General features: G+C 37.8%; 1 pseudogene; it reads left to right on the top strand.

The window, feature by feature from the left end:
• Positions 1-1,292: 1,292 nt before the first annotated feature.
• Positions 1,293-22,945, top strand: LOC129632197 (calcium-binding mitochondrial carrier protein SCaMC-3-like; annotated as a pseudogene).
• Positions 22,946-23,158: the final 213 nt, after the last annotated feature.

Raw genomic sequence — 23,158 nt, 5'->3', positions numbered from 1 at the left:
GCAGAAAATAATTTTCCACACTCTGCCAAAGAAATCTACATCTGCACAAAGATCACAACCTTAGTCATAATTAACCTATGGAAAAGAAATTAAATAGACAAGTGATAGTGGTACTGAGGAGATTAAAAGAAACATCCTCTATTGTATTTCTCAGAGAATATTAGATTAAAATTCAAATTCTTTCTAGTGACAGATTGTTATAAGAATAAGAAATGGCACAAACAATCCATTTCAGGACAAAGATTTAACAAAAATAGGAAGGTTAATTATAATTGAATATTCCCTATGGATATCTCAGAAGATATGCCTCAGTCTATTTCTTATTGACAGGTGGTACTGTAAATTAAATGTGGTATTATGCATTCAAATTGGATTTCAACTAGTCATCATCCATAGTGTAACATTAGAATTAGCCCTGATGATGACAGCCTAAAGATCATAATGAGAACAGGTGCCCTTTTCCATTCATATTGTGGTGGAGAAGGTCGGAGTTAGAGATTGGATTTATAATTTTGTTATAATCTTTGCTGCCTGAAAAATTAATTCTATGTATCAACTATCAAGAATATTAATACTGTGCTGAATAGTCTCTGAATTAATGACAAAGACCACTTGTCTTCTACAAGTATTGTGCCAAATCAAAAAAAAAAAAAAGTGGCATTCAAAATCCTGTCATTAATCACTGTTTATATAAACACGAGGATGTTTTTGTGTTCTTCAGAGCCTCCTGAAGAAAAAAAAAAAAAAACAACCAAAAACAGCAACACGGAGGCACTGTTAAACAAGATAATCCTTAAAAAAAAAAAAAAAGAGTGGAAAGAGAGGAGGAGGAGGGAGAAGAAATGGATGAAGGGTTTGTGTCTCTGATAATAGTTATGAGTAACTTCAATCGTGTGGATCAGTGCTTCTCATTCAGAGATAATCTGCAGAAATCTGCTGTGGAATTCTATGAAGGTGTTTATATACGTGGACATGCAAATGCTCAAATCATTCCCTGTGTGATTCTGATGCATTGCTTGCCTCATGATCCTATGTATTATTTCTCAGAGCAAGAGTTGTGCATTACCTGCATTAGAAAAGGCACTGGGAGCAGTAAAAGGGGATGCTTGTTGAAAATTATGGTTCCTACTAATTCAGATTCTCTGGAAGTGAGGCCTGTGAGGTTTTATTTTTTAACACCATCTGCAGGTGAGCCTGATGATCCTCAATCATCTGTGGCATCTTGGCCACACACTCTGTGATGAGCTGCTCCCTGGCCTGATGCTTCTGCTCTTCGGCCAACTGCTATCCTTATGGAGTATAAGAATCTCTGGAGCGAGATTGGAGTATTAGTACTTGGCAGCTCAGTCATTATGGCAATCTCAAAACGCAAGTAAGAGAGATTAAAGTAGGGATGTCACATGATGAGTTACTCTGGTTGTTTTGTTTGTGAAATTAATATATTATTCCATCTGTTAAAGAATATCTTTATATGACAGGACCATAGCATTTTCAAGCCACAGTCTCATCAGATATTTCATATGTCTCTGGTTAGTCATTAAGACTAACAACCAAGATTGATTTCGTTTAAAATTATTGCTAGTTACCATGTATGAAGATTGAAGAAAAACAGTTGGCACATAATGCTAGATATCTGAACACAAATACAGCACATAACAAGTGGTTTCAATAAAACAAATGTCCATTTTGTTTTAACTTGTCTCCAAACAATTGCCTAAAATTTAAACTGCAAGAAACAGTGATTATAATAGCATCTGGTAGATTTTCTATCTCAACAGAGTATTTTTTTAAATAACTGCATGTAATTATTCATGACATTTGGGATTATTGAACACAAATACAAGAAAGGGAATGAAATGTTAAGCCTTCCTGGGTATAAAAAATATTGTATATCTTTATTATAACTCCTAATTTAATTTAATATATTCTTAATGCCATCTGGTGAGATTATCTTAAAAGTTAACAAAAGAGATCAATCTGACACTTAACAAATAAATCTGAAAGAGTATAATACAGGGACATTGATATTATGCAGTCAACATAACTAGAATAATGCAAAAAATAATAAAAGAAGAAAACCATCTTAGCTCTAGTGCACATTCATTATCATTTGAGGATGAAGAAGAGTAATTCATTATTCTCTCACTCATGACATTAGGTATAATAATAATAATCATGTGTGTGTGTGTGTTAGTCACTCAGTTGTGTCTGATTCTTTGTGACCCCATGGACTGTAGCCCACCAGGCTCCTCTGACCATGGAATTCTCCAGTCAAGAACACTGGAGTGGGTAGCTATTTCCTTCTTCAGTGGATCTTCCCAATCAGAGATTGAACCCCATTCTCTTGCATTGCAGGCAGTTTCTTTACCTTCTGAGCCACCAGGGAAACCCCCCAAAATAATCATATATTGAAATAAAAATGATACATGTACCTGTTCCAAATGGTAGAAGGTAGGAATGTGTAGTCAGAAACACTACAAACCTGGAATCAAATACTCAAGATCTCCATCTCTTTATCAGTTGCAGAAGTGCGTAAGTTGTTTAACATCTCTGGACTTTGGAGTCCTCGTTTGAAAGATCCATATAATGCATTTAGAAAAGTACTGGGCATATAGCACTGTCTATATCTTTATATACCATGTATAATGTCTTTAAGCATACAAACAACATGACTTAAAATTAGAAAATGCCTTCAGATTCCTTTTCTGTCATGGAGGCAAATCACTTAACTTTTCAGAAATGTGGTGCTTTTATTTGAAATATAAGGTATTATTTTACAAGTTTATTATTACCATTAATAATAATATTAATTATTATTAATTGATAAATAATTAAAAAGTTCCATAGACAGAGGAGCCTTGTAGGCTACAGTCCATCAAGTCACAAAGAGTCGGACATGACTGAGCGTGGACACAAAACTACCTTTGCTAAAGTCGCCAGCAAGTTCCTGATGACTATTAGGTGTCTGAGGAGTTTCTTCTTTGTCTCAATTTGCTATAGAATTCTAGCCATGACCAGAGGGCAAAGAATATAGATTTCAAAATCTGTAGGTAACTCTGAATTTGTTTTCATAATGAGTACAACTTGGTATGGGAAATAAAAAAGCCTCTTTTCTTAGATCTGTAATCTGACATCTGAGATCAGCATAGGAATTTAACCCATTTGTTTAGCTAATTCAGTCTATTTCTTTGAGTTTGTTTCAAAGGCCAGCCTAGTCTTTAAAAACTATAAGGTGCACATATTTGAATATGTCAAAAGAACTGATGTATTCTAGGATTCTGAGCAAAGAATCCTATCTGGAAAATAAGTTAGGCTGTTCTTCTGTTCTTGTGCACCTGAAGCTGTGAAGTGTTAGGAGATGTTAAAGTACACACTTAGCAACCTCAATTATTTATATTTTATACCATTCTAAACACTATTAATTTTTTAAATATTATGGAAAGTTCCACAAAATGCTGTTGAAGAAAAGTGTTTTCCTCATTTGATTGATACTATATCATGAATATATATTTTTTCAACATAAAGGTAACGCATGTGCATGCTAAATCTCTTTAGTCGTGTCTGACTCTTTTAGAGCCTATGTACTGGAGCTGCGAGGCTCCTCTGTCCAAGGGATTATCCAGGCAAAATTACTCAAGTGGGTTGCTGTGCCCTCCTCCAAATGATCTTCCTGACACAAGGGTCAAACTCAAATCTCTTTACATCTACTACAATGGAGGTGTGTTCTTTACCACTAGCACCACAATATAACATCAGGCAAATGAATTCAGACAATAAGGTATTCTATGATTAAGAACAAGATGTCAGCATACAAATTCATCATTTAGGAAGCTTTATAAAGTAATAAATTCAGTTAAGAACAGAATAAATAAGATATAAACTTGTAAAACTGTGAAAGAAAATCAAGCCAGGTGAAAAGTATCTTTTAATTTTTTTCAAGAAAAATAAGGTTTTTGTTGAAATATTTCAAATTCATTGTTGTACATTGAATTGGTTACATTCAAGAATTGTATTGACAGCCTATAACTTTTTCTTCAACATTAACTTATTTTCCATGCCTTATAACATGCAAATGCATGTATCAATTTGCAGAGAAAGAGTAAATGTAAGTTATTTTTGCTGTTTATTCATATGTTAGATTAACTTTTTCAACCCATATATTAAAATGTAATCATTTCATTGTCAGGAGCCTAAAGCTAATGTTAATTACAGTTTGAAACTTCGATTATTAATGCATCTTTACCTACTGAAGTGTGAAATAAGCAATAGTAGTTGGAATTCACCAATTAAATTAGCTTCTGAGACAAGAATTCATAAGTAGGCATTTGTTCATAATGAACAAATGCTGCAGAATTTCATGTTCTAAGCTACGCTCATGAAATATTAGACCCAAGGAGTGAGAACAATTGTTCAAAACAAAACAAAAAAAACTGCAGTATATAAAATAAATACAGTAGATGTGATAAGCATCCTATATTCTTTATCTTCACATTTCATATGTCACCAGAAAAAAGAATGCATAGGCTCAGTCCACAGAAGAATATAAAAGTTTTTTGTTTTATTTTAAATTAATAGGGAAAAGAGAGAGATCTATTTTGTTCACATAGTAATGCCTTAGTCCATTCAGGATATTATAACAATACCATAGACTAGATGGCTTATTAACAACAGAAACATCTTGCTCACAGTTCTGGAGCCTGGGAAATCCAAGATGAAGGAGCCAGGAGATTCAATATCTAGTAAGCCTCTCCTTTGGAGAGGGCAATGGCACCCTACTCCGGTACTCTTGCCTGGAAAATCCCATGGATGGAGGAGCCTGGTAGGCTGCAGTCCATGGGGTCTTGAAGAGTCGGACATGACTGAACGACTTCACTTTCACTTTTAACTTTCATGCATTGGAGAAGGAAATGGCAACCTTAGTGGTAGAGAATCCTCCTGCCAATGCATGAGAGGTGGATTCAATCCCTGGGTCTGGGATATGCCTGGAGAAGAAAATGGAAACCCACTCCACCACAATATTCTTGCCTGGGGAATCCCATGGACAGAGGAACCTTGAAGGCTACAGTCCATGGGGTCACAAAAGAGTCAGACATGACTTAGCAGACTAAACAACAACAACAGAGACCCAGAGGACTCCACTGACCCTTCTACTATGGAAAAACATAGTGAGAAATGGCCCTGTGAACCAGGAAGGAGAGGCTTGTGGTGGTTGTTGTTTAGACTGCTAAGTCATGTCTGACTCTTGCAACCCCAGGGACTGGAGACCACTAGGCTCTTCTCTCCATGGGATTTCCCAAACAAGAATACTGGAGTGGGTTGCCATTTCCTTCTCTGGGTGATCTTCCTGACCCAGGAATCGACCAGAGTCTCCTACGTGGCAGGTGGATTCTTTACCACTGGGCAACCTGGGAAGTCTGGGTCTCTATTATAAGGTCACTGATCAGATGAGATGGTTGGATGGCATCACCGACTCAATGGACATGGGCTTGGGTGGACTCCGGGCGTTGGTGATGGACAGGGAGGCCTAGCAAACTGCGGTCCATAGGGTCGCGAAGAGTTGGACATGACTGAGCGACTGAACTGAACTGAACTGATCTCATTCATTAATCCCATTTCTGCACTTGCAGGAGTCACTGCCTCCTAGAAGAGCCAGAGCCTGAGCAGGCAGCACTGAGGCCTGCGGGACCCAGGGATGGGTAGGGGAGGGGGAAGCTGGCAAGCCACGGCTGAGGCTGCTGCGGCTGCAGGCCTCCCCTCCCCGCTGCAGGCAAGCACCATGCAGGGTGGGGCTGGGGGCGGGCGAGGCCTAGCGACGTCAGCACTGGGGTCACCTCTTCAAGGGGCTGGATAGTAACAGGGGATGGTCACTTGGACATCTGTGAGTTGCGCCTGTGCTCAGCCGGCTGGGTGGGGGCGACCCGGACTGCAGAGCCCAACAGGGCATCTCCCCTGAGGGTGATAATGACCCAGATGGCGACCTTGACCTGGAGGAGTTTATCCTCTACTTGCAGGAACAGGAACGGCACCTTCTACTTCTGTTCTACAGTCTGGACCACAATCAGGATGGTCAGATCGACGTCTCTGAGATCCAGCAGAGTTTCCGAGCCCTGGGCATTTCCATCTAGCTGGAGCAGGCAGAGAAAATCCTGCATAGCATAGATGCATGATAGTACCATGACCACTGACTGGCAGGAGTGGCGTGACTGCATCTTGTTGCATTCACTGGAGAACATGGAAGACTTGCTGTATTTCTGGAAGCATTTCATGGTACTGGGTATTGGCAAGTGCCTGACCATCCCAAATGAGTTCTCAGAGCTGGAGAAGCTGACTGGCATGTGGTGGAAGCAGCTGGTGGCGGGGGCGGTGGCGGTGGTGAGTGCCATGTTCAGGAGAGGTACAGCCCCTCTAGACTGCCTCAAGGTCTTCATGAAGATCCATGCCTCCAAGACCAAATGGCTGAACATCCTGGGGGGCCTCCAGAGGGAGCATGATCCAAGAGTGGGGCGTGTGTGCCCTGTGGCATAGCGATGGGATTAACGTGCTCAAGACTGCACCTGAGTCATTCATGGCCTATGAGCAGATCAAGCAGACCATTCAGGAGCAACAGAAGACACTTTACGTGCAGGAGCACTTTGTGGCTGGCTCTCTGGCTGGCGCCACATCCCAAACCATCATCTACCCTCATGGAGATGCTGAAGACTTGGCTGACCCTTCACTGGACGGGCCATTATAAGAGGCTGCTGGACTGTGTACAGCAGATCCTGGAGACAGAAGGGCCCGGTGCCTTCCACTATGGCTACCTGCCCAATATTCTGGGCATCATCCCCTACGTGGGCATCGACCTGGCCATCTACGAGGAGGCCAGCCTTCGATACCTGGATCAGGAAGATCCCTTGGAGAAGAAAATGGCAACCTGTCGAGGTCCAGCCCCGGCTGATCAAGGGAGTTTGAAGGGGAGACAGTGTCAGCGATTAATTTAAATATTTATCAGAGATATAAAGAGTAATGGAATGAGGATAGCTCAGTAGGAAAATTCAGCAGAGAAAAGAGGCTGAGTAGCTTGGTTTACATGGAAAATCAATATAACCTGTGACATCAGGTTAGCTCTGACCACAGAGGCCGCAGGCGCCCTCTCAAATAGCAGAAGGTGCCTCACCTTAGGCACCTTCTCGAGTGGGTCTTAGAAGCCCAGGCGAATAAATGGTCGCAGAGGACCTCTGCACTCCAGATGGAGACTCAGCCAAAAATTGAGAAAAAGAATGACAGGGGAGAGGGAGACCAAGCTTCGGTGAGCAAGGCCCGTAGCTTTATTTTCAACAGGGGCTTTTATACCATAAGTTGTACATAGAGGATAATAGGGGGTGTGAAATCATGCAAAGTCAGCAGTCTTTGATCTTTATCGAAACCAGGGTTTCTTTCCTGCAAATGTATCATATACAAATGGTTTAGGTGATTTACATCATCTTCTGGCCAGAAGGCCTATTAACATTTTATGACTCTGACAAAGGTTTGTCAACCGTAAGACTTATTTTCTCTAAGAGTAATTATTTTAAGGTTTGGCGCCATCCTCCAAAGGTGTTAGATAAAGTTGCATTTCTATAGAGCAGAGGTGTAGTGGGTTTACAACAAAGGAAAGAATTTATTACCCTAAGGGTCTAAAGTTGCTAACACCAAGGCCACTACTTATTTTTTATACATATCAACTATATTAATTAATACACATTTAAGGATACAAAACAGGGCATGTGGAACTTGGCAGCAAGCATTGGCTCATCAATGAAATCTTTAACTAGTTTTACTCTGACAGTTTTTAACTCTCTGAGAGGCTCTAAGCTATTTGAATATCTTAAGCTTCTCCTGCCTCTCAAGGCTGGGAGACTGTAAACAATCGTATGCATAGCTGTAAGAGTCCGGGTAAACTTGTCAGGCGAGTTAGAGAGCTATCTGAGGGGTTTACATTTAAACACTCTTAATGCCCAAAAACTTATTAACTGGAGCTGTAAGTTAACTCTTTATCAGAGAGAGCGAGATGGTAGTGGGGGACAGCCCCCAGTAAAGTCAGAGGTGAGAACACAAAGCAGTAAAGTAGGCAGACTCTGGTTTTGGGGGGTAGATGTTCAAAAATATCTAGGGAGACTCCTGAGGCTCGATCCCACCTTTGTGTATGTTGAGCCTCCTTCCTCATAACCTTTGCCATGGGAGGAGCTCCTCACGCTGGCTCCCGACAGCAACCCACTCCAGTATTCTCGCCTGGAGAATTCAATGGACAGAGGAGCCTGTCAAGCTACAGTCCATGGGGTCGCAAAGAGTTGGGACACTACTGAGCGACTGACACACGCACACTATTCTTTCATGAGGACTCTGTCCTCCTGATCTAATAACTTCCCAAAGCTTCCACTTGTATTACCTTCATATTAAGGATTAGGATTTAAAATACAAATTTTGGCCAGAAAGATTCAGCTTATAGTATACAATATACTCAGTATCATCTTATACTTTGGTAATAACTTATTGTCTCAATTTTTTAAAAATTTAAATATATATTAATGTAAGAATTGCATCATTCATCTGACTCTTTATATAATTTTTCAGATAAAGCCTTGCTTCCTACTTGCTCAGTCAGTTCAGTTGCTCAGTCTTGTCTGACTCTTTGCCATCCCACGGACTGCAGCATGTCAGGCTTCCCTGTCTGTCACCAACTCCCTGAGCTTTCTCAAACTCGTGTCCATTCAGTTGGTGATGCCATCCAACCATCTCATCCTCTGTCATCCCCTTCTCTTCTTGCCTTCAATCTTTCCCAGCATCAGGGTCTTTTCCAATGAGTCCATCCTTTGCATCAGGTGGACAAAGTATTGGAGTTTCAGCTTCAGCATCAGTCCTTCCAATGAATATTCAGGACTATTTTCTTTAGGATTGACTGGTTTGATCTCCTTGCAGTCCAAGGGACTGTCAAGAGTCTTCTCCAACACCACAGTTAAAAAGCATCAATTCTTCCATGCTCAGCTTTTTTATGGTCCATCTCTCACATCCATACATGACTACTGGAAAAACCATAGCTTTGACTAGATGGACCTGTGTTGGCAAAGTAATATCTCTGCTTTTTAATATGCTGTCTAGGTTGGTCATAGCTTTTCTTCCAAGCTAATTGGTTATTTATGCTTCTCTGGTGCCACATGCATAACAAATAGTTTAATTCTTATGAAGGATGATTCTAATATTTATTACAAGTTTATTACTATACATTATAGCACAATAATCCTTAGAGTGCTCTTTTTACATATGTATAGTTTGTATAATTATTTTATAGGTAAGGAACCAGGACCACAGAAAGATTAAGTAACTGATCAAAGATGCCATGATTTGGAAGGACCACTCCAAACTCTATAAAATGTTTTCTAAGATTTTGTTCCTAACGAAATTTTAAACACAGAACATGATAGAGATTGATGGACTCCTATGTACAACTACCAAGATTTCACACTTTCATAATTTTCTAATGCTTTTTAATGAATGAGAGTATTACAAATGAAGTTAAAGTCCTCTTTGAACTACTCCATAATCGTATTACCCTAGGATTAACTTCTATGAATATTTTGTTGTTTATAATCCTGATGCCATAATTTTATAATTTATCAAGGAATGCTTATATATTTTTCCGTTTTAAAACTTGATGTAAATATTATCATGCTCTACTACAGTAGCATTGGAAAACTTTCTTTGTCATTTCATTTTTTTCTGTATTTAGATATATTTAATACATATTTTTAGCTTATTTTCTCTGCATTCTCAGTTAATATATCATGGACTATAGTTGAGCAGCTCTTACTAGAAAGCTTATATGTATGTACTTATGCATATTTTTTACTTGATTTCTGAAGTTATATTTTATCAGAGATTCTTGTCCCTCAGTTCTGGAAAATTCTCTGCTCTAAGATTTATGTTTATGTATGTATGCATTTTATCTACATATATCTATTCCAATTACTTTGAGTTTCTTTGAAATACCTTACAGTTCATAGTTTGGACTTTTTATACCTTTGCACCTTTCTTCTATTCTGTTTGCAATTTAAGAATAAAAAATATGCCAAAGAGTAAAATCTGTAATTTTACCATATATATCTCTTAACTTCTACTTCTGTCTTGGCCCAAAACAGATGCTGAGAGGGTCAGGATACTCTCGCTGTATTTTTAGTATTTTGGTGAGTTACTAGAAATTCATTTAAAGAAGAAATAAATGTTGAAAAACCTTTCCAAATCAATCATGTATTCTGACATAATTTCAGATATAGTCATACACACACATTGATACATATATATGTGTGTGTGTGTAAATATATGTGTATATATATGTCATTTCTGTATGTTTAGACTATTGAGGTATATTAAAATTATACAAAAATTATGAGATATGCATGTAAGAATATATAAACATATATTTATATATTTGGAGAGAAAGAGAAAATGGTATATAGCTACACATCATACATATATATGACAGTGGAAATAAAAATTAACTACTTGATTTCTACAGAATTTTTCTCAATAACAGAAGTACCATTGTTCAAGAATACATCTTTAATAAGTATACTTATTATAAGGATATGGCATTATGGATATATTAGTCTGAATAGCTATAAAAGACAAACAGACTAATAAACTATTTTTTGTGAAAATGAAACTTTGGGACTTAACAGTGAAGTATATTCTGTTAAAAATATTGATAAGTATATATCAGTAGATAGCAAGTAATAGAAAAAAATGGCTGACAATAATTTCAGTGATAAAAGGACTAATACCATTATGTTGTATCTATATGTTCCTTATTACTGGCATTTTTTTTTCCAGTCTCATTTTATTCAATTGAGGTGGGGCATGTAAGATGACTAGATGTCAATCTAGATTGCACAAATTATTTCAAGGTTTCCAATCTTTAAATATACACTGGTGATTTTAAAAAATCAGTTCAGTTAATTTGCTCAGTTGTGTTTGACTCTTTGCAACCCCATGGACTGCAGCACACCAGGCTTCCTGGTATATCACCAACTTGCTCATACTCATGTCCATCGAGTTGGTTATACCATTCAATCATCTCATCCTCTGTTGTCTCCTTCTCCTCCTGCTTTCAGTCTTTCCCAGCATCAGGGTCTTTTCTAATGACTCAGTTCTTTACATGGGGTGGCCAAAGTATTGTAGTTTCAGCTTCAACATTAGTCCTTCCAATGAAAATTCAGAACTGATTTCCTTTGTTGGTTTGAACTCCTTGCAGTTCAAGGGACTCTCAAGATTCTTCTCCAACACCACAGTTCAAAAGCATCAATTATTTGGCACTCAGCTTTCTTTATGGTCCAACTCTCACATACGTACTGACTACTGGAAAAACTGTAGCTTTGACTAGATGGACCTTTGTTGCCAAAGGAATGTCTCCGCTTTTTTTTTTTTTTTAATTGGAGGCTAATTACTTAAAAAATTGTGGTGGTTTTTGCCATACATTCACATGAATCAGCCATGTATGTATATGTGTTCCCCGTCCTTAACACCACTTCCACCTCTCTCCCCATCCCATCCCTCAGGGTCATCCCAGTGCACCGGCCCTGAGCACCCTGTCTCATGCATGGAACCTGGACTGGAGATCTGTTTCACATATGATAATATACATGTTTCAATGCTATTCTTTCAAATCATCCCACCCTCACCTTCTCCCACAGAGTCCAAAAGTATGTTCTTTACATCTGTGTCTCTTTTGCTGTTCCACATATAGGGTCATTGTTACCATCTTTCTAAATTCCATATATATGTGTTAATATACTGTATTGGTGTTTTCCTTTCTGACTTACTTCACTCTGTATAATAGGCTCCAGTATCATCCACCTCATTAGAACTGATTCAAATGCATTCTTAATATGCTGTCTAGGTTGGTCATAGCTTTCCTCCCAAGGAGCAAGCATCTTTTAATTTCACAACTGCAGTCACCATCTGCAGTGATTTTAGACCCCAAGAAAATAAAGTCTTTCACTGTTTCCATTGTTTCCCCATCTATTTGCCATGAAGTAATGGAACTGGACGCCATGATCTTCGTTGTTTGAATGATGAGCTTTAAGTCAGCTTTTTCACTCTCCTATTTTACTCTCATCAAGAGGCTTTTTAGTTCCTCTTCACTTTCTGCCAGAAGAGTGGTGTCATCTGCATATCTGAAGTTATTGACATTTCTCCCAGCAATCTTGATTCCAGCTTGTGCTTCATCCAGCCTGGAATTTTGCAAATGTACAGTGCATATAAGTTCAATAAGCAGGGTGACAACATACAGCCTTGACATACTCTTTTCTCAATTTGGAACCAGTCCATTATTCCATGTCCAGATCTGTTGCTTCTTGACCTGCATACAGATTTCACAGGAGGCAGATAAGGTGGTCTCTTATTCCCATCTCTTTCAGAGTTTTCCATAGTTTGTTGTGATTCACACAGTCAAAGAATAAATAAATCAATTTGAAAAGGCATGCATTAAAAAGAACCAAATCCTGTCTATATAATGGTATATTATTTGGCAATAAAAAGAAATGAAGTATTGAAACATGTTATACAATTGAATAATCTTAAAACTTTATCCTACAAGAAAAAAGCCAGTCACAAAAAACCATAGCTTATATTATTTCATTATGTGAAGTTTCCAGACTAGTATCATCTATAGAGACAGATAGTAGAAGAGCTGTGGCCTAGGACTTGGGCTGCTGGAGGCAAATGGAACATGAATTAATGGGTATTAGGGGATTAGTTTTGAGGGTGATAAAAATGTTCTAAATTTTGTTGTGGTTAAAGTTAAACAAGTCTGTGAATGTACTAAAAATAATTTAGTTTTACAATTTAAATGGGTGAATTGTATGGTATGTGAATTATATTTCACTAAACTGACACAAAGAACTGACTCATTGGAAAAGACCCTGATGCTGGGGAAGATTGAAGTCGGGAGGAGAAGGGGATGACAGAGAATGAGATGGTTGGATGGCATCACCGACTCTACAGATATGAGTTTCAGCAAGCTCAGGGGGTTGGTGATGGACAGGGAAGCCTGGTGTGCTTCAGTTCATGGGGTCACAAAGAGTCAGACACAACTGAGCAACTGAACTGAACTGAAAGCTGGCCAAGAAAAAAAAAAAAAAACTTTTGTGTTTAACATATACAAAATATGAAATATTATAGCATGAAAGAAAAGTGTGCTAAGAACTTAAGGAAGTGATTAAATTAAATTACAGTGTGACTTCCACAAGAGTTTCAAATTCACTGCATTGAAAGTCACAATAGAAGTTCACCCACTCCACTAAGAGATGGAAATAATGACAATAGGACAATAATTATATAGGGATCCAGGATTCCTCATTTTACTAAAGACAAGTGTATCCTGAAGAACCACATTAAAAGAATGAAAATAGATTGTTTATGGTTTACCTCCTATATACCCTTAGAACTCCTATATGCCCTTAGATTAGATCTGGTACAGAGTGCCTGAAGAACTATCGACTGAGGTTCATAACATTGTACAGGAGGTGGTGACCAAAACCATCCCTAAGAAAAAGAAATGCAAGAAGGCAACGTGGTTGTTTGAGAAGGCCTTGCAAATAGCTGAGGAAAGAAGAAAAGTGAAGGCAAGGGAGAAAAGGAAAGATATACTCAACTGAATGCAGAATTCCAGAGAAGAGCAAAGAGAGGTAAAAAGACGTTCTTAACTAAACAATGCGAAGAAATAGAGGAAGACAATAGAATGGGAAAGATTAAAGATCTGTTCAAGAAAACTGGAAATACCAAGAGGAAATGTTATGCAAGGATAAGTAGGATAACAGACAGAAAGAGTAAAGACCTAAAAGAAGAATAGATTAAGAAGAGGCGGCAAAAAATACACAGAAGAACTATACAAAAAATATCTTAATGACCCAGATAACCACAATGGTGTTGTCATTTATCTTGAGCTGGACATCCTAGAGTATGAAGTCAAGAGAGTCTTAGGAAGCATTACTGTGAACAAAACCAGAGGAGGTGTAGGAATTCTAGCTAAGCCATTTAAAATCCTAAAAGATGATGCTGCCAATAAATCAGCAAAATGCAGCAGTGGCCACAGGACTGGAAATGGTCAGTTTTCATTTCAATCCCAAAGGGCAATATCAAAGAATGTTCAAACTACCATACATTTGGACTCATTTCACATGCTAGAAAGATTATGTTCAAAATCCTTCAAGCTAGACCTTCAGTACTACATAAACTGAGAATTTTCAGATGTACAATCTGGCTTTAGAAAAGGCAGAAGAACCAGAGATCAAACTGCCAACATTTGTAAGGTCATGGAGAAAACAAAAGGGAGTTCCAGAAAACATCTACTTCTGCTTCATTGACTACACTAAAACCTTTGACTGTGTGGATCACAACAAACTGGAAAATTCTTAAATATATGGGACTTCCAGACCACCTTACCTGTCTCCTGAGAAACCTATAGGCAGGTCAAGAAGCAATAGTTAGAACCCGATATGGAACAACAGATGATTCAAAATTGGGAAAGGAGTATGACAAGGTTGTATATTATCACCCTGCTTATTTAAGTAGTATGTAGAGTACATCATAAGAAGTGCCAGGCTGAATCAATCATAAACTGGCATTAAGACTGCTGGCAGAAATATCAAAAATATCAGATATACAGATGATAGGACTCCAATGGCAGAAATTGAAAAGGAACTAAAGATCCTGTTGAAGTGTGAAAGAGGAGAGTGAAAAAGCTGGCTTAAAACTCAACATTCAGAAAACTAAGATCATGGCATCTGATTCCATCTCTTCATGGCAAATAGAAGGGGAAATGTGGAAGCAGTGACAGATTTTAGTTTCTTGGACCCCTAAAATCACTGCCGATGGTGACTGCAGCCATGAAAATAAAAGACACTTGCTTCTTGGAAGGAAAGCTATGACAAACCTAGACATCACTTTGCTGACAAATGTTCTTATAGTCATAGCTGTGGTTTGTTCAGTAGTCATATACAGATGTGAGAGTTGGACCATAAAGAAGACTGAGTGCTGAAGAACTGATGCTTTTGAGCTAGAGAAGACTGAAAGTCCCTTGGACAGTAAGGAGATCAAATCAATCAATCATTAAGGAAATCAACACTTAATGTTCACTGGAAGAACCAATGCTGAAGTTGAAGTTTCAATACTTTGGCCACCTGATGCAAACAGCCAACTCATTTCAAAAGACTATGATGGTGGGAAAGATTGAAGGCAAAAGGAGAACAGGGCAGCAGAGGATGAGATGGTTAGATACCATCACCAACTCAAAGGACATGAGTTTGAGTAAACTCCAGGAGACAATGGAGGACAGAGGAACCTGGCATGCTGCAGTCCTTGGAGTCACAAGGGGTCAGACATGACTTAGTGACTGAACAACAATGCCCTTAGAAAGTGAGACAAGGGAAAAAGAGAAAGGTGTAAGAATCAATCTTAAAACAGTTCTAATTCTTCATTAAAAATTGATAGGACCAGTAGCCACTTGTTTGATTTGTTTTAAGTGAAACACTTTTGACAGTGCAACAATATCTAATGGCTTCAGTACTGCAATATTTTAAGAACTGCAATATTTACAATAACTCCTATTTGATGTTAATAAAATCTGTCATTGATATGGGAAGAAGAAGAAAAAAATAAATTCTTGACACAGAATAGTGGCCAAGTATGGATTTTAAGTTTCTGCAAAACAAGAGTGCTGGAATTTAGTCCAAAGCCCTTGGGCTATCTTGGCAATGAGTTCACCTTCTGGAACAGAGAATTCCTCAGATTGCCTAATAAATGGGGCTCTCACTGACCATGAGATAGTTTACTCTGCCAGAAGCAAAATGTTGCAGAACTACTGCCACCTCTGCATTTCTTAAAAAAAAAAAAAAAAAAAAGAAAACAAAACAAAACAAAAAATTAGGAATCCTACTTAGCTTAGAGTTAAGCCAGGGGGAGATTTCCACTATGGTCTCATGGTAGACAATCTGAAGACCAAGCAATTTTGGTAATTGTTTACTATTACCAACAATTTTTTCTAGAAAGCAAACCATGTTTTATTTATCTTTAAGCACCCTATATAGTGACACTTTGTGTCTGCACACCCTCCTTTTTCTTGATGAGAGAATGTTAATTTTCCAAGTATCTGCCCTCAAGTGGTCACCACAGATATAATCACCTTCCATGTCTTGAAATCTAAATTATTTAATTTAACCCATTTCCCTAAGTGTTTGATTTAAGCAAGGACAATAAGCATTTCTTAACTATAACAAATAAAGGGTGTTTGCTGGGACTCTTTTGAAAAACATTTTATCACTTTAAAGTTAAAATTTTATATATGGGAGAAACTATATATATATATAGCATGATTAAATTTGAAAGTCAGATAAATAAAAAAATATAGTGCAACTATATATAAAATATTGCATGAGGCATATATAAATTTTTAAAAAATTGTTTCTCTGAAATTTAAATTGAACAGGATGTCCTATATTATAACTCTCAACCCTAAATGTTTTGCTTTTTTCTTTTATTTCCTATAACGGTGTAACAGTGCCTGGTTTCAGAAAAATCGTATTCACTTTTGTTTAAAGATTAATTTAATTCTTAATTCTGAATCTGAAACTTTCAGACTTGAGTTAGAACAGATAAAATGCAGCAGAGAGTTCTTCATATAGGGGAGCAAAATTTGTCACCCCAAAACGTGTCTTTGGCATGAGTATTATTTCAAGCTGAAAACAATCAAGGCCCAAAATACTTAGGAAGAAACTTCGACTTTCACCATAACTTCCCCAAGAATTTAGAGAGAAAATCTATTCTATGAAAGGAGCTATTACCATCAGATCAGATCAGTCGCTCAGTCGTGTCCGACTCTTTGCGACCCCATGAATCACAGCACGCCAGGCCTCCCTGTCCATCACCAACTCCCGGAGTTCACTGAGGCTCACGTCCATCGAGTCAGTGATGCCAGCCAGCCATCTCATCCTCTGTTGTCCCCTTCTCCTCTTGCCCCCAATCCCTCCCAGCATCAGAGGCTTTTCCAACCCTTCACATGAGGTGGCCAAAGTACTGGAGTTTCAGCTTTAGCATCATTCCCTCCAAAGAAATCCCAGGGCTGATCTCCTTCAAAATGGACTGGTTGGATTTCCTTGCAGTCCAAGTGACTCTCAAGAGTCTTCTCCAGCACCACAGTTCAAAAGCATCAATTCTTTGGCGATCAGCCTTCTTCCCAGTCCAACTCTCACATCCATACATGACCACAGGAAAAACCATAGCCTTGACTAGACGAACCTTTGTTGGCAAAGTAATGTCTCTGCTTTTTAATATGCTATCTAGATTGGTCATAACCTTCCTTCTAAGGAGTAAGCGTCTTTTAATTTCATGGGTAACTATAATATAAACCAGCATGTACACTAGACAAGCCTAGCAAAGTCTGTGTTAAAACTTCTTTCTTTGTCTCATTTCTTCTGTATGACCCAACAACCATTTATTTAGGCCAATTACCTTCCTCCCATTGGAGGTCCCAAACCACTACTCCCAATATTCTTTTCATCTTTAGCTGAAGATGGCAATTAAGGTGATGGTTTCAGCCATTTTGCTGAGTTATAAGTTTTCCTGTGCGTTTTCCATATATACATATTATTACACTTTTTTTGATTTTTTTCCTGTTAATCTGTCTCATACCAATTTAATTTTTAGACTAGTCAGAAGAAACTAAAAGATTAGAGGAAAAATTCTTCCTCCCTGACACTGGGAAGGGGTAAACTCTTAAAAAGAGGTACATAAATAGTATGCTTATTTCTCTTTGTATCTGTGGCCTTGAGGCAATATAAAATAAAAAATGAAATCTTCAGATTATTTTGTTGTTGTTACATAAAACCCTACATGCTGCGGAAGTCAAGCAATATTCCAGTTTAATATGGTAGCCAGGTCCATGAGAATCCGAAAATTAGTCAACTTCATTGTGCTCACTTTCCTCATCTATAAAATGAAACATTGATGATATCAGCATTATAGACTGTTATGAGATTAATTAAGATAAAAATTATAACAGGCTTAAGACAGTTATTGAAACATAAGAAGCTCACAGCTGTTGTATTGATACTCTTTTGTAGCTGTTTTAATTAGTATTATTACTATATTATGTCTGTATCAAATTTGTTGGTATAATAGCTGTGACTGACTGAGACTAAAATCTAAAAGCTTGGATTTTTTTTTTTAACAAAAGTGTTGAGTTCTGTGAAAACAAGAAAAAGTGATTATGCAGATATTTGACTCTACAAAGTTATAGCTCCTTAAAGAGCTTTCTAACAATACAGAAATTTTGAAAAATTTCTAGCCTTTACAAATTTATTGCTAATTCTCCTTTTTGTTAGTCTTCCATGTGAACAAAAATATCACAATTGCAAAAAGTAACTCCAAAAATTTCAGGGTTCCAAAAAATACCAAGGAGAGACAAGAAAGCCTTCCTAAGTAATTAATGCAAAGAAATAGAGGAAAACAATAGAATGGGAAAGATTAGAAATCTCTTCAAGAAAATTAGAGACACCCAAGGGAACATTTCATGCAAAGATGGGCACAATAAGGACAGAAACAGTATGGACTTAACAGAAGCAGAATATATTAGAAAGAAGTGGCAAGAATGCACAGAAGAACTATGCAAAAAAGATCTTAATGATGCAGATAACAATGATGGTGTGATCATTCACCTAGAGCCAGACATCCTGGAGTAAAAATCAGTGGGCCTTAGGAAGCATCACTACTGAACAAAGCCAGTGGAGGTGATGGAATTCCAGCTAAGCTATTTGAAATTCTAAAAGATGATGCTGTGAAAGTACTGCACTCAATATGTCAGCTAATTTGGAAAACTCACAGGACTGGAAAAGGTTAGTTTTGATTCCAATCCCAAAGAAAAGCAATGCCAAAATATGCTCAAACTACCACACAAAGGCACGCATCTCACACACTAGCAAAGTAATGCTCAAAATTCTCCAAACTATGCTTTAATGGTACATGAACCGAGAACTTTGAGTTCATATTCAATTCAACTTGTGCAGTTGTTCAAGTTGAATTTAGAAAAGGAAGAGGAGCCAGAGGTCTAATTGCCAACATCTCTTGAGTCATAGAAAAAGCAAGATAATTCCAGAAAAAGATCTACTTCTGCTTCATTGACTACCCTAAAAGTTTTGACTGTGTGCATCACAACAAACTGTGGAAAATACTTAAAGAGATGGGAATACCAGGTCACCTTACCTGCTTCCTGAGAAATCTGTGTGCAGGTCAAGAAGCAACAGTTAGAACTGGACATGGAACAACAAAGGAGTACGTCAAGGCTGCATATTGTCACCCTGCTTATTTAACTTCTTCTAGGCACAGTACATCATGTGAAATGCCAGACTGGAAGAAGTACAAGCTGGAATCAAGATTGCCAGAGAAATATCAGTAATCTCAGATACACAGATGACACCACCCTTATGGCAGAAAGCAGGTAGTAACTAAAGAGCCTCTTGATGAAAGTGAAAGAGAAGAGTGAAAAAGCTGGCTTAAAACTCAACATTCAGAAAACTAAGACCATGGCGTCTGATTCCATCACTTCATGGCAAATAGATGGGGAAACAATGGAAACCATGACAGACTTTATTTTCTTGGGCTCCAAAATTACTGCAGATGGTGACTGCGGCCATGAAATTAAAAGACACTGTTCCTTAGAGGAAAACCTACACAGCATATTAAAAAGCAGAGACATTCCTTTGCCAACAAATGTCTGTCTAGTCAAATCTATGGTTTTACCAGTGGTAATGCATGGATGTGAGAGTTGAACCATAAAGAAAGCTGAGAGCCACAGGATTGATGCTTTTGAACCATGGTGTTACAGAAGACTCTTGAGGGTCCCTTGGACTGCAAGGATGTCAAACAAGTAAAGGAAATCAGTTCTGAGTTTTCATTGGAAGAACTGATGCTGAAGGTGAAGCTCCAATACTTTGGCCACCTGATGCAAAGAACTGAGTCATTAGGAAAGACTCCAATGCTGGGAAAACTTGAAGGCAGGAGCAGAAGGGGATGGCAGAGGATGAGATGGTTGGATGTCATCACCGACTTGATGGACATGAGTTTGAGCAAGCTCTGGGACTTGGTGATGGACAGGGTAGCCTGGTGTGCTGCAGTCCATGGGGTGACAGAGTTGGACACAACTGACCAACTGAACTGATCTGAACTGAGTCAATATCATGCTGCTTTCTGCCATACATCAACATGAATCAGTCATAGGTATATGCATGTTCCCTCTCTCTTTAATCTCCCTCCTACCATCACCCCATCCTAAACCCTTCTAGCTTTCACAGAGCACCAGGTTTGTGCTCCCTGTATCATATTTTTTTAAAGTAGGTTAAGCTGTAATTTGCCAATTCGTAGTAGCTTTAATCTAACACTTTTCCCCTGAATGTTAAAAAACTGTATTTATCAAGCTGTTGCTGTATTTAGTGACAAATTCTATGAAATTCTGTACCTCACAAGCATACATGTACATGCACAGAAAATTACTGCCTTGCCTCATTTTCACACCCACCCAAAATTGGAAGAAATATCTACTAATGATTCTCTCTCTTTTTTTGAATCCATTTGAAACAAACAAACAAAAACTCACAAGAAGAGCACTTTTAAACTATTCTAGTTTCCTGAGGGTCCTAAATTTAATTTTTCATACAACTTATATTTATTAAGCAATCTTAAGAGTCATATTTGAAGTTTTTCATATCTCTTACTGTAAGCAACAGTAAGGTAAAAACAAGTTAACTTCCTGGCATAACAGTAAGGTAAAAACAGTTTAACTTCCCGGCATAACTTACTAGCAATGGAAGAGCTTCTTACAAATTTACTGATAAATCTAAAAAAAGATGGGGTATATTTTAGAAAATGGTTGATGAAAATCACTGAGCGTCTACATAAGTATTTATCTTTCCCTTTCCTTGAATCAGAGACATCCATATAATTTACATGCTTTTTCCTACCTTCGATAACAGATAATAAATGTTAAGTGGGACCTTAGCATATATTAAGCACTTGGATCCTGTTCAGACAGCTTCCTCACTCTTCCTGAGCATCTTTGTAAACTAGGGAAACAGGATACATCACAGATCAATTCAATCAATCAACTTTAATCATAACAGAAGAATTAAGCTGCTTTTCAGGCATGATGCAATAGAGAAAATTGCTTGGAGCTTTTTTTTAAGCCACCAGAGATCCCACAAGGGCTGTCATTTTGCTTCTGCATCTGCTCTCTATTCCAAAAGTCTGCATTTTCTTGAGAAATATACAAGAAAGGCTGAAGCAGTTGGAATCTGGGGGCATAATGAATGCACTTTATGTCATTTTAAACACACACAGGATCACTGACAAGAAATAAAAACAGAAAGTCAAAATCTTTGCTGAAAGAGAGAGAGACCCAGAAGGACTTTTCCGTCCATTATTTGTTGCTTTGGGTTATGTCAGTTTATTTTATGGCTGCACTAATTTAAAATGCATTTTCCTCCCCTGTGAGATGCACTCTTTCAACTTTCCTGGAGGCAAGCTTGAGGGTTTGATTGATGGTCAGATGTGTGCACACACACATATATGTGTGTGTGCACACATCTGACCATAAAACATACAGTAATTCAGCATTTACTTTTGGAAGGCATGTTCTCTCTGTTTTGTTCCTTACTCATGGGATCAGACCTTTCTTGCTATATAAAACTACTAAATGATTTTTCTGGAACACACACACACACACACACACGTACACACACACGTTCACACACGGAAGGAACATCCAAACAACCTTCAGCAATAGAGTTTTATTTTTTTTTCTTAAAGGAAATACTTCAAATAATTATTAATGGACCTAAGAAAATAAAAATATTTGCTTTTTTAAACACTTGGATAGGAATGCTGCTGCTGCTGCTGAGTCACTTCAGTCGTGTCTGACTCTGTGCGACCCCACAAACGGCAGCCCACCAGGCTCCCCTGTCCCTGGGATTCTCCAGGCAAGAACACTGGAGTGGGTTGCCATTTCCTTCTCCAATGCATGAAAGTGAAAAGTGAAAGTGAAGTTGCTCAGTCATGTCCAACTCTTAGTGACCCCATGGACTGCAGCCTACCAGGCTCCTCCATCCATGGAATTTTTCCAGGCAAGAGTACTGGAGTGGGGTGCCATTGCCTTCTCCTGGATAGGAATATTTCAAGTCAAAAAACAACTGCAAAATAAACTACCCTTTAAACAAATAAAACAAAATGCTATAAAGTTTTTTCACCTCTTATTAATTCTAATAACCTATTTAATGAACATAAGAACATTTTCAATTTAAATAATATAAAAGCAAAATAAACTGCTATGTTACCCTCACATTACATAGTCAAAAATATGAAAAAAGCAACTAGAATTTCATTTAAAGCAATAATTTTCCCTCTAATTATAAATTATTTTCAGCTAAAATATCTGACCTGACAATAAAATAGAATAATTCAAAAATACTTTCTACTTTTTAAAAATACAAAATATAAAAGTCAGGGTACTAGCTAATATGCTAATGGTAGAGAATTTCTGACAAATCAACTTAGCAAGATGCAAATAATTCACTTAACACCAAGGAATTCAACCAGGAGCAAGGATGAATTATGAGTTTAAAAAAAAAAAACAGAAAAATCAACTTTGCCAATTACTTTTAAGATAAAAATTCATTGTTAAAATTTTTGACAATTCCCACATATCTTTGTATTTTTCTACTCCAAGGTTAGAGGCAAAAAATACTCCCTCTTGCTGACAGGCATTGCTGCCTAATCAACATTTACTGTACTTCTAATTACAGCACAATTTTCTAGAGTAAGCGTCTCTTACTTTTCTCTACAGCCCATTGTGGACCAGCAGGAATTGGTGCCACTTCCAGTTTCATAGCCTGACACCACTGATATTTTGGAATGGATGATTCTTTATTTTGAGGTATGGGTCTCTTTTGTGTGTTGTAGGATATTTTGCAGAATCTCTGAAATCTACTAACCAGAAATCAGTGGCAACATTTCCCCTATTTTAACAACTAGAATTATCCCTGATGTCATTGTTGTGAAGTCGCTAAGTCCTGTTTGACTTTTTTGCAACCCCATGTTCTGT

The sequence above is a fragment of the Bubalus kerabau genome, chromosome 1, assembly GCF_029407905.1.
Source record: "Bubalus kerabau isolate K-KA32 ecotype Philippines breed swamp buffalo chromosome 1, PCC_UOA_SB_1v2, whole genome shotgun sequence".
In the NCBI taxonomy this organism is placed as follows: Eukaryota; Metazoa; Chordata; class Mammalia; order Artiodactyla; family Bovidae; genus Bubalus; species Bubalus kerabau.
This window is presented reverse-complemented; position numbering and strand designations above follow the sequence as displayed.